Here is a 12436-nt window from a genome sequence, read left to right as displayed (position 1 = left end):
TTCCTTTGCTCGCCGACCTTATCTCTAATGCTTCGTTTCTCTTCTCTTCCGGTATTCCCACACTCCATGTTTCACTATCGTACAATGCTGTGATGCTGTGCTCCAAACGTACATTTTCAGAAATTTCTTCCTCAAATTATGACCTATGTCTGATACAAGTAGACTTCAATTCGCCAGGAATGCCATTTTTGCAGTGTTAGTCTGCTCTACATGTCTTCCTTGCATCATCCATCATGGGTTATTTTGGTGCCTACCTAACAGAATTGTTTAACTTCATCTACTTCGCGATTACCAGTCCTGATGTTAAGTTTCTCGGTTTTCTCTTTTATGATATTTCTTTTTAATTTGGTCTTTCTTCGATTTACTCTCACTCCACATTTTCTACTCATTAGACTATTCACTGTATTCAACAAATCCTGTAATTCTTCTTCGCTTTCAACGAGGATTGCAATATGACTAGAGAATCTTATCGTTACTGTCCTTGCATCATGAATTTTAATTCCACCCTTGAACCTTTCTTTTACTTCCGTCGTAAGACTGAACAGTAGGGGCGAAAGACTGCATCCCTGTCCTACATCCTTTTTAATGCGAGCACTTGATTCTTTGCGTTCCTCTCTTAGTTTTCTGTCTTGGCCTTTGTACATATTTTATTTTACCAGTCTTTCCATACATGTTGCCCCCATTTGTCTCAGAATTTCGAAAATCTTGCGCCATTTTACATTGTCGAACGATTTTCCCATGACGACAAATTCTATGAACGTGTCTTGATTATTCCTCAATATTGCTTCTGTTATCAACCGCAACGTCAGAACTGCCTCTCTGGTGTCTTTACGTTTCCTGAAGCGAAACTGATCTTCACATAAAACACGCGCAATTTTCTTTTCCATTTGGCTTTATATTATTATTGGCAGCAGCTTGGATGCATGAGCTGTTAATCAAATTGTGCGATAATATTCGCATTTGTCGACTCTTGAAATCTTCGGGATGTGGGTGACGTTTTGTCTTTCTGCAATTTCGCTAAACTGATACTTTCTACAGACCAACGAGAATAGTCGATTTTTACCACTTCCATTAATGATTTTAGAAATTTTCTATCCCTTTTGCCTTATTTAATCTTATGACTTCCAAATGTCTTTTAAATTCTGATTCTATTACTGGATCATCTATCTTTTTAATGTCGGTCCTTCTATCTTCTCATTCACGGAATCAGACAAGTTTTCACCGCGCAGATGTCTTCAACGTACTCGTTTCACATATCCGCTCCTTCCTTTGCATTTAACAGTGGAATTATCATTGCATCCTTTGTATTATCACCTTTGTTCTTAATTTCACTAAAGGCTGTTTGAATTTTCTGTATGCTGAGTCAGTCCATCCGACAATCATTTCTTGTTCGATTTCTTCACGTTTTTCACGCAGTCATTTTTCCTTAGCTTCTCTGCACTTCCTATTAATTACGTTCCTAAGTGACCTGTGTTTCCGTATTCTTGAATTTGCCTGAATGTTTTTGTACTTCAGTCTTTCGTCCATTAACCAAGTATTTCTTCTGTTACCAGTGGTTTATTCACGGTTACCTTTTTTGTACCTATGCTTTTATTTGGAGCTTTTTTGAAGATATCCATTCCTCTTCGAATTATCTACCTGCTGAATTAGTTCTTATCGCACGATCTACAGCTGTCAGAGAACTTCAAACGTACCTCTTCATTTCTTAATACTTCATAGCTCATTGATTCTTCCTAGCTGGTCACTGCGGCCAAGCGGTTCTAGGCGCTTCAGTCGAGAACCGCGCTGCTGCTACGGTCGCAGGTTCGAATCCTTCCTCGGGCATGGATGTGTGTGATGTTTTTAGGTTAGTTAGGTTTAAGTAGTTCTAAGTCTAGGGGACTGATGACCTAAGATCTTAAGTCCCATAGTTCTTAGAGCCATTTGAATCATTTGATTCTTCCTGACAAATCTCTTAAAATTCAGTTTAGTCTTCATTAGTAGTAAATTGTGATTGTCTGTATCTGCTCCTGGGCACACCTTGCCATACAGCATCATATTCCGGAATCTCTGCCTGACCGTGATGTAACAAAAAAGTCTACAGGTATCAAATGCGGAGAACGGGCCGACCAAGGTACAGTTTCTCTGCGTAAAATTCAACGATTTAGAAAGAATTCGTGAAGACATGATATAGTACTTATGAGCGGAACGTCCATGTTGGTACTAAAGGTTCCTCTTAGTCTGTAGAGGTACGTCTTCTAGCTTCCTTGGAAGATGGCCTGTTGGGAGGCTGCGATACTTGTTCGCGTTCGGTGTTCCGCCTATGAAAAGCGATCCTAGGACCTGATAGTTCACTATCCCACACCACGCTGACTTTCCACCTGACGAAACCTACAAGGATTGTTAACAGACCATAGTGAATGTTTCGGTGGTTTAGCTGCCCATGATTAGTAGATCACTGAATTGATACCACAGATACCACAGTAGTATCCTGTCTTAATGCTCATGCGCAGAAGTTAACACGATTCTCATAATCATTCCCAAACAGCTCTTGATGGAGAGAAATATGATAGGGATGAAAACTATTTCGATGGAGAAAGCGAAGGACACTTGCCTGACTCACGCCACTTCATCATGTGATTGCGCGGTATCTGACGTGGGGATCAACTACAACAGCAGCAAGAACACTAATTTCCCCCTCATCTGTCGGCACTCGTTTCCTTCTGTTATGTTGTCTAGGTGCTACACTACCACTTTCACGTAAATGATCGATAAATAACTGCCGAGATTGTTGGCATCTATTGGTGTATCTTGCTCCACATAGTATACAAGAACGAACAGCATTCTTCCTTTGCTCTCCATACATCATGTGCGTGTCGACTTTTCCTGCAGTGGTAAGTCGCATCGCCACGCACTAACTGAGAAGTAGGTTGCAGTGCACTCAAGGGACGCACAAGCACACTGTACGCAAACATAACAACGTCGTACCTAGCAACTAGGCGGGTTGAATGGCACAACATGTATCCATGTGGAAATTTTTCAAAATACGATATCTCGTAAACTAGAATCACGCAATAAACATCACTGAAATTCTAATTTACCCTACGTTTAGTTTGTTAACGTCAAAAGGCATTGATCCTTTTAAGAAAATGCATCTTTGCACAATAATACACTTTCTATTTGTTATTACATCCGCCGCTTCTGTACGAGCACACGACCGAGCAGTTGCACTTCATCGAAGGAGCATCTCTGAAGGCGACGGGCTACGGCGTTTCAGAAAAACTGCGAAATTTGACATCTCCAATGACAGCCTCACGTGTACGGTTACTCTATTACAAATAGAGACTGAGGAAATTGTGGCCAACGCAATGAGAGTGTCGACTGCTTCTCTCATGAAGCTGAGCATGTATGCTCCTTCATTACTTTTTACGAAATGAACATGGGCTCGAATTGCGTTTTGGTGCTTCGGTCTCACAGGAATATTATATTTCATGCAACATTAATCTGGCCAACAAAGTGAGATATTATCACCTACATGACGTTCTTATTTTGACTAGATTTTTTTGTAAAACAACCTGTACGGTCTTGGTCACTCAACAGTCTTTCGGTAGTGTATGATACAGACTGTACATTCACTTCCCAGACCTATTTGTATCCACAAGGTCATTGTCGTATTTTCAGTGCCCACGCGTACCGATGATTCACTCCCATGGTTGTCCGAAGTTTGGTCTGGGCTTTATAAAAGACTAGCTTAGCGCCCGCTGCAACTTAAAGATGCCGGACCTGTCTTCCTCGGGCTGTAATAGTAGTACAAATCGGTGGAGATGTCTGGGGATTATAGCTGGCAACAAAACTTGTGAATAGTTGACAGGTGATACTTTCTGGCTTTTACTAGTAAAGTATATCAATGTCTTCCCTCATCAGACATCCCAACCTTTGAATCGTTCGTCAACCAAAGGTCCAATACAGAGGAAGATTGTGAAGAAAACGGTTCCTGGAGATTTACTATGACCGTGAATTTGTAATCAGAAATTTTTTATAGAAAAACTTCATGAAGTAAATTAATATTTTATAAACCCCAGGAAACCGTTTTACTTCCGTAAACTTCAAAAGCAAACCTATATATGAGAAGTTTCCCAAACCTGTTAAAATTATGGTAATAAAATCCTTTGTTAGTGGAAAACACTAGAACACTCTGAAGCTAATTTGACCAATGAAGACACAGTATACTGTAATCTTGCTTACCAATAACAGTTACACCCAGATAAACTCGCATCTAGCCATGAATGAATGGAAATATGACGTTAAGTGGCAAGTAAGCAAAGATCGCGTGCTATGACAGCTGTCAGATTCAAAGTTCCCTCTAATATGCTAACTTGAACCAATGGCGAATAAGCTAATTCTGTGTAACTGGTCGGTGTAAATAACTTCAATGGCTGATGCCTTAACTTACACGTCTGGCCACGTTTCACAGTACAACACATAAATTCTCCTGTCTAAATTTATAGTCCGCAGCACGTGGTCTCGCGGTAGCCTTCTCGCTTCCCGAGCAGGGGGTCCCGGGTTCGATTACCGGCGGGGTCAGGGATTTTATCATGCCCCGAGATGACTGGGTGTTGTTGTGTCGTCTTCATCAACATTCATCCACATTATGGTCGGAGGAAGGCAATGGCAAACCACCTCCATTACCTCCAGTACGGCGATACGGCGATGAGGGTCTCCCGCATCGTTCCCCTACGCTCTGTCAAGAAGCATCGGACTTCATTTAATTTCCAAAATACTGTTTATACACATCGAAGCACACTCTTCCAAAAGACATGGACAACGCATGCAGCGGCTAGTACAATTACACTGACAAGCAAAAACAAACAAATGATGGCCATAACTACTGTTAGTGGAGGGGTCAAAAATGACTGAAGGTGGAAAGTCTTTACAATACAATACTACAGTTTCACTTAGATAGTCTATTACAAACCAGAAAGAGATTACAGTTGTGTTTCTCGAAGAGATGAATGGTTTTGAGTCTTATCTGTCCTAGGTTGGCGTGATGTGGCGATGGCGGTAGAAGCAGTTTCAATTTGCTGATACGAATCCAGCAAGTGTATCCAGTCGTGTCCTTGGCATTAATATACCGTTTCTCCTTACATCGTGTTTCGGCTGACGGCGGTAATAAGTTGCGTAGCATCCATTTGTCGTAGGCCAGAACCAAGTAAATGTTTATGCAGCACTTCAAGGTCGCATCAGTTTAGCTGCAACTTTCATAGACGATAGTTTGGCACAGTCCAAATAACGTGTTTAAATTAACTGCTTGAATTCTGCTCAGCAGTGTGGGATCCGTACCAGATAGGGTTGATAGAAAAGATCCAATGGAGAGCAGCGCGCTTCGTTACAGGTCATTTAGTAACCGCGAAAGCGTTACGGAGATGATAGATAAACTCCAGTGGAAGACTCTGCAGGAGAGACGCTCAGTAGCTCGGTACGGGCTTTTGTTGAAGCTTCGAGAACATACGTTCGCCGACGAGTCAAGCAGTATATTGCTCCCTCCTACGTATATCTCGCGAAGAGACCATGAGGATAAAATCACAGCCATTAGAGCCCACACAGAGGCATACCGACAATCCTCTTTCCACGAGCAATACGAGACTGGAATAGAAAGTAGAACCGATAGAGGTACTCAAGGTACCCTCTGCTTGCGGAGTATGGATGTAGATGTAGATGTAGATTCCATTTGCTATAATTTGCCAATTGCGAAGTTAGACAGTCCGTCTACAGTTAATAGTTACGGTTCACGATAACACTGTTCCCGCGAGAATAGTCACTTACGTAGCAACACAGTTCACAGTTTCCAAATTGGCGGTTAGTGTTTTGGCATACGCTACATTCCTAATCAAGAAAATGAGCAAAATGAAATTCAGAGTTTATGTAATGCAGCTGTTTTAATCCGTCGACAATGCTGTCTATTCACGAGTGCATTGTCACTGCCAACTGCCACAAATTGCCAAAACCTTCAGCGTTTGCGTAACACAACATCCGTTTCGAGTATCAGTCACAAAGTCAAATAACAACCCGGTCTAACACAAGAAAGTCCGGTACTAATATCGCGTTAAACACGCACCCGTACTACACACAGTACTTGCTTCCGTACCGCCACACACATTCGCCATCTGCGCCAGTCTGTATCACTTTTCGATCCGACAAGTATCGATACTTCTCTCGCTCCACAGTTCTTACGACAGTTCTGCCAACTGCATTCTTATTCACACAATACATTTAATACAACTATTTGAAAGATCACCAGAAAAAAATCCGAGTTCTTACATAAGGAACCCTTTTAGAAAATAGCACAATAAACATAGTCATACTCACTTCATGTTCTACACTATATAACCAACTGAAAAATATTCTGTGTCATCAGAAATATACCTATGGAGTACAAGGTAGTAAAAAAAAGGAAAGAAAATATATCTCTTTATTAGCCATGGCATCACAAGATGAATAATTCAAGACTTGAATTTAGGAACGAGATTTTAATCTTACTCTACGCAAGTTAATTAATACACGGTAATGGTGTAGAATGACGACTACCAGATCTTTGGTACCTTTGTGATATGTACTACCGGCTACAGCAGTGTCGGCCAGGGCGTGCCAGAATTCACGCGCGAAGTAAGTGCGGGCCGCTGGCGTACCAAGGCCTAAGCTTCACTGGGGTTTGCTCGGCCCTCGAAAGTACCCCGAACAATTAGATATTTCATTTAACATTGCGAAGCGGCATTTTTCGGTCACCATATCTCTCTGAGTTCAGCAAAATCGTGGTATCGGCGCTGTCTACCCTTCACTATATGTTCATTGTATGAAGGATGTTCGCGGGTCTAGTGGCAGTTTGCACAAAAAGAGGCAGTCTAGAGATCTCCCGTCACAGTTCTTTAGTGATGGGAATGACAGAAGTGAGGGATGGTAAGTCTCAATTCGTATAAGAGATGGGTACTGCTTATTTGCTATGAAGCGATATTGCAGTACCCGACAGACGGGATTCATTCTTCTGAACATCAAGAAGTACTTGGTGCTAAATTTTGAGACATGGAGCACTTGGGAAAACTGGCGGTGGGAATAGCAAAACTTCTGAAGACGAATGCGTTATTCCGTTGTCACTGTCAACAATTTTCAATGGAAATGAACGAAGAGTATGAGGACTTCACACATTACTGCAAAGTATATTGGTTAAATCAAGGGACATGCCTGGAACGATTTTTCTATTTACGAAGGAAAAATGAGCGCAGGAACGAAAATTAGAACATCCAAAACGGACTGCAGACTTCGTATTTAAGAGGACTTGTTTTCGAGACAGTTTGCAGTTTTAGTTGAAAGCGCTTTGTGTATGTGTAGACGTAATTGATTGACCTGCAAGGTAATTCCAATTGCAGTCACAAATATTTTTATGTTAAAACTGTTCAAGACATCTGCATTGCTTTCCTACAATTATGTTTTCCAACTCTCCATAATGAGATAGCAAAAGTACTATAATATTTCGATCGACGAATCTGTGTGAAAGATCATTTTTCGATTATAGAACTAAATAAATTACATTTAAGTGGCAACTTTAGTGCTAGACAGTGACATTGTCTGCGTGGGTCCGTATGCCGAAAGTTTCTACCAGATAAATATTATATTACGTCTTCATCTGGTCGAAAATAATCAATTAGTACCAAAAATTTGTTTCGTTTGTGATCTGTGTTGCTAGAAATGTGAAATATAAAAGCAAGTCGCATGATATTTAAATGCAGCGCGTTCGCTGTTTCCCTTCTTCTCCATACTTGCACACAGACGTAGCGTGGTGTGGCGTAGGGGGAGATGTGAAGAGAGGTTTCGCGTTTTGGAACTCCGGTCCGAGTCGAAACTTTGGACATCTCTGGGCTATAACTAAATAGGACGGGGAAACTGGTTATTTTAAACATTCGTTGCAAATTACAACATTATTCAACATTCCCTTGACCAAATGACATAGAATTGGGCAACAAAGGAGTGGAAACTTAATTAATGGTCAGCATGGGGCGTACTTTGCGCAGTACGGAAAAGGATACTAACACAATGGAGGGGTTGCTAATCAAAACTAACACATTGGAAGGTTGTTAATCAAGGAAGCACGAGACGCCCTCCGTCACAGGAATCTATGGGAGATGATAGTGAACACTGATACTTTAGCGAAGAAAGCAACAAAGCATGCACGAGACAAACGGAGGGAGGCAAGTCAGAGCTCCGCTAATTAAACTTTCGGTAGCTAATAAAGGCATATACCATTTTGGAACCAGGTCTTTCTGAAGGAACAAACCAGACACTCACGCGAACTGAAGCATTGATTCTATATTCTAAATTGCCTCATAAGTTAACTACTCCCCACAAGAGGAAAGATGAAACACTGATGAAGCTATCAATTACTCTGGGGTCCACAACTCATGGCTAACCACATTTACAATTACATGTTTGTTACCCTATCAACGTCCCGGCTGGAGCAGCTCCGTTTGGCAGCAGCTCCTGTGGTGGAGGAGGAGGAGGAGGAGATTAGCGTTTAAAGTTCCGTCGACAACGAAGTCATTAGAGATGGAGCACAAGCTCAGATTGCGGAAGGATAGAGAAGGAAATCGGCCGTGCCCTCTCGAAGAAGCTATCCTGGCATTGTCTTAAGCGATTTAGGGAAACCACGGAAAATCCAATCAGAATGGCCAGATGCGGACTTGAACCGTCGTCCTCTCGAACGGGAGTCCAGTGTGCTAACCACTGCGCTACCTCACTCGGTAGCATCCCCCGTGTTCTTCCATCAGTCATCTACTGCACCCAAAAAGAATGTGAATTGTGCATCGCCTAAAGTTTTCCTGAGAATATCAGCATTGAAGTTACTCCCAGTGACCATACCCAGCAACGAATATATGCTCCAGAAATTCTAAAATTTACCAACGCAACGTGACTGAAATTTATAGAATCCAAAAAAATATGTGGTCGCCGCTTCAGTGCCACCAAAGCTCTCAGAGCTGTCCTCCTCGCGCCCCCCAAAGCTATCTCGACTGTACTCCAGCGACCAAGATGGCAACCTGCCTGAATTGTTTTCGCAGTTCTCAGCGACCAACACTATGTCCGTTTTTCTAAACAACAGCACAGACCAATCAAACTCCAAGAAGAGCCCTTAGTAATGCACCCTATTTGGCGCTCTTCTGCCGAGAGAAAACTACTAGAAGCTTAACCGGAAGCTTCTAGAAGTCTTTTCCAACGAATCTGGAGAGTAAATAAAACGCCTGTCTTGAAAATTGCCGTTGAAATATGTTTCTCCGTTGGTGCATTGGTGCACGACCTAAGCCGCACAGGCGGTCGGGATGGTCGAGCGGTTCTAGGCGCTACAGTCTGGAACCGCGCGACAGCTACGGTCACAGGTTCGAATCTTACCTAGGGCATGGATGTTTGTGATGTCCTTACGTTAGTTAGGTTTACGTAGTTCTAAGTTCTAGGGGACTGATGACCTCAGTAGTTAAGTCCCATAGTACTCAGTGCCATTTGAACAATTTTAAGCCGCACAGAAATGTGCCGTTTGACTCTCCTACAGTGTTCTTTAGCGCATCTATCCCACTATTGTTCCACGAAACCTGACGGATCCTCCCCCTCTCCCCTCACCAAGGTGGAGCAGAAATCCGTCCTAACACTCAGCTAAACCTAAATTCTCTTGCACTACGGAGAGGAACAGAATTGAAATTTTGCTGATCAGAAAGAAGACTTAAGAATTAAAATAAAACGCAGGTTTACGCGGACACTTACTCTGGACATCGATATCACTCCACAGAATTGAAAACGGACAAGAACATAATATGATACCAAGATAAATAAACCGATCCTAGAACCAAAGAAATGCATAGGAAAACAACGTACATCTTACACTCCTAAATGACTCTTTTCATCAATTCTTTGTAGGACATCCTGATTGGTTATTTTGTCTGTGTACTTTAACAGGCGTCTCCAGCGCTTCAGTGCTTCAAGAGATTTCATTTCATTTACGCTTACTGTTCATGTTTCTCAACAATGTATATGCGTTTATTAACCACCTTTTTCTCACTTCGATATTTACGCTGTTTCAAAAAAGCATTTTGCTTCTAGTTACGAACAGCGCTTGTGCCGTGTTAAACGAACGGCTGTTTTCCCCAGCACCAGATACATTGCTCTTGGTTGTGTGGTACTGGTGCTGCTAGAGTGCGGCCGTTGCAAGAAATGTACATGCAGTCGGCTGGACTCAAGTAGAATGGACACATCTCCGGGAAGTAAAAGCCGAATCTGTGTTTGAGACTGACGGCGAGCCGCCGATACTCAGTGCGTGCCGTAGTAGACGGTGGCGGCGTTCGAATCTGGAGACCGGGGCTTTGCGTAGAGACGGACAGTGAGTGATGGGGAGTTTATGGAGAGAGACCAAGGAGAGCAGTTCTGCGGGAAGCCAAAACCCTCGCCGAGCTGACATGCGCATCGACACCGAATGGACACACGCAGCACGGGCAGTGCTGGTGTGTGGACAACAACCTGTTGGAGCGAATGCTGTTTTCTCCAGTCACAAAGACGTGGACGCAGTAAGGTGAGGAATGGTTCTACAGATCGCAAGGAGCACAACAGTGTGCTTTTGTGTTCAAGTTGAGTCACTGTATTACGTTCATTACGTAAAATCAGGTGTTGCCCATTCCGACTGGGAGCTGTGAGTGTTCAACTATGGCTTATTGTGGTTACTGGGCGCTCGGTTTTTTGACATTTTGAATAATAACTGCTTGGCTGCCCTTGTGAATAATTTTTTTAACGACCGGTTCAGTAGTCTAAAAGCCACCACCAGGTTAATTACGGTGAATCATGACATTAAAGTTGGAACATAGAGGACTGAACATACCTTGTGTATTAATATAGCGGTTATTACTCAAAATGTCTCCTCATGGCTGCAATTGTCCTTCATATAAGACAGCATCATAAGTATATATTGTGTGTTGGACGCAGGGCATATTAAAGTGAATATTATGTCCTACTGCAGTACATGCAGTGCACATAATTGTAGAAAAGTTAAATGTATTTTAAAATCTTGCTACATTTGTGGACCTGCTCCGTACTCTATTGATTTAGTATGGTTGATTTGGTACGGATCCTGTTATTGAACCTGTGGCTGATTCTTGTGTATGTGAGTTTCTATATTCTCTTGGGTAAATACATTTTTATATACGGTGATTCAGCTGCCCCTAATCATTCGTTTTATGCAACCTGCACTACGTATGTATATGGAACGCTAATTAGACAGGCGACAGCCACGTAATTGATATGTTCTCTCTCCAAGCTCTGGGCGGCAGTTAGCAAACGGAATCACAGTACAAAAAATACAGTAGAGAATTGGCCTTAAGTTACACAGTATTTCTGGATAAAGACCAATTTTACCTCTGCTTTACATGTTCTGTTCATAGTACTTAATCTTTCGTAAATGGTTTAGAGGTTATATGCCAGAAAGTTGTTTGTCCTATGTTTCCGATTTTGATATCTCCCGTTGATTTCATTGTTTCTGATGGCATTTTTGAACTATTTACGATAGATTAACTATTGTAAATGGACCAAATGTACTGCGTAACCGATGACCAATCCCCACTTGTATTTTTTACACTATGATTCCGATTACAATAGTCGCCCAGAACTTTAAGAGGGAACTGGCATCGATAACGTGGCTGTCGCCTGTCTGGATATCGTTTTTATAACAGGTGTGATGTGAACTGCATAAAAAGAATCGGTAAGGGCAGTTGAATCACCCTGTGTATGCAAGTGGTGTAGTCGTCACCCAGGCGTAAGCGAGGGTATTAGAGTATAGCACTGGTAGTTGATGTCTTTGTGACTGTGGGTAGCCTGTAGCAGCCACGTAAGAAGTAGCTACTCTGGACATTACTCAGTTTTCAGTTATAGATGAGTGAATATATTCTGGTACAATAAGTTGCCGTTGTCGTAACTATTGACGACTGAAGATCATTGGCTGTAAACTGTTACGTCGTTATTAGGTTACCCCTATAGGGCCAGATTTATTCGTTTTGTATTAAATATTGTTCTTATTTCAAGACGATATTTTGTGTTATTCAAGCCCTGTTCAAGACTATTCTGGCTTTTATTCATACTAGTGTTCTTCATATTATTAAGATCGACTTTGTATGGTAAATAAAATGGTAACAGAAATCTGAGCCCCACGTCTACACAACCCACAGCCCGAACCTCGCACGATCTTAATCTTGTGCTACATGCTTTTGCTTCTCTAATTCTTTATTTTATGTCTTCTTTATGTCTTCCGTCATAATTTACCTTATTTCCTAAATATTTCTTTTACCTGGTTTGTTTTGTTTTATTTCCTCTGTTTATTATGTTTATTTCTTCTGTATTCTTAAAGCATACGTGTATATTTAAATTTCTTTTAGTTAATTTC

The sequence above is a fragment of the Schistocerca piceifrons genome, chromosome 4 (genome assembly GCF_021461385.2).
Source record: "Schistocerca piceifrons isolate TAMUIC-IGC-003096 chromosome 4, iqSchPice1.1, whole genome shotgun sequence".
Classification (NCBI taxonomy): domain Eukaryota; kingdom Metazoa; phylum Arthropoda; class Insecta; order Orthoptera; family Acrididae; genus Schistocerca; species Schistocerca piceifrons.
Note: the sequence above shows the minus strand (reverse complement) of the source record.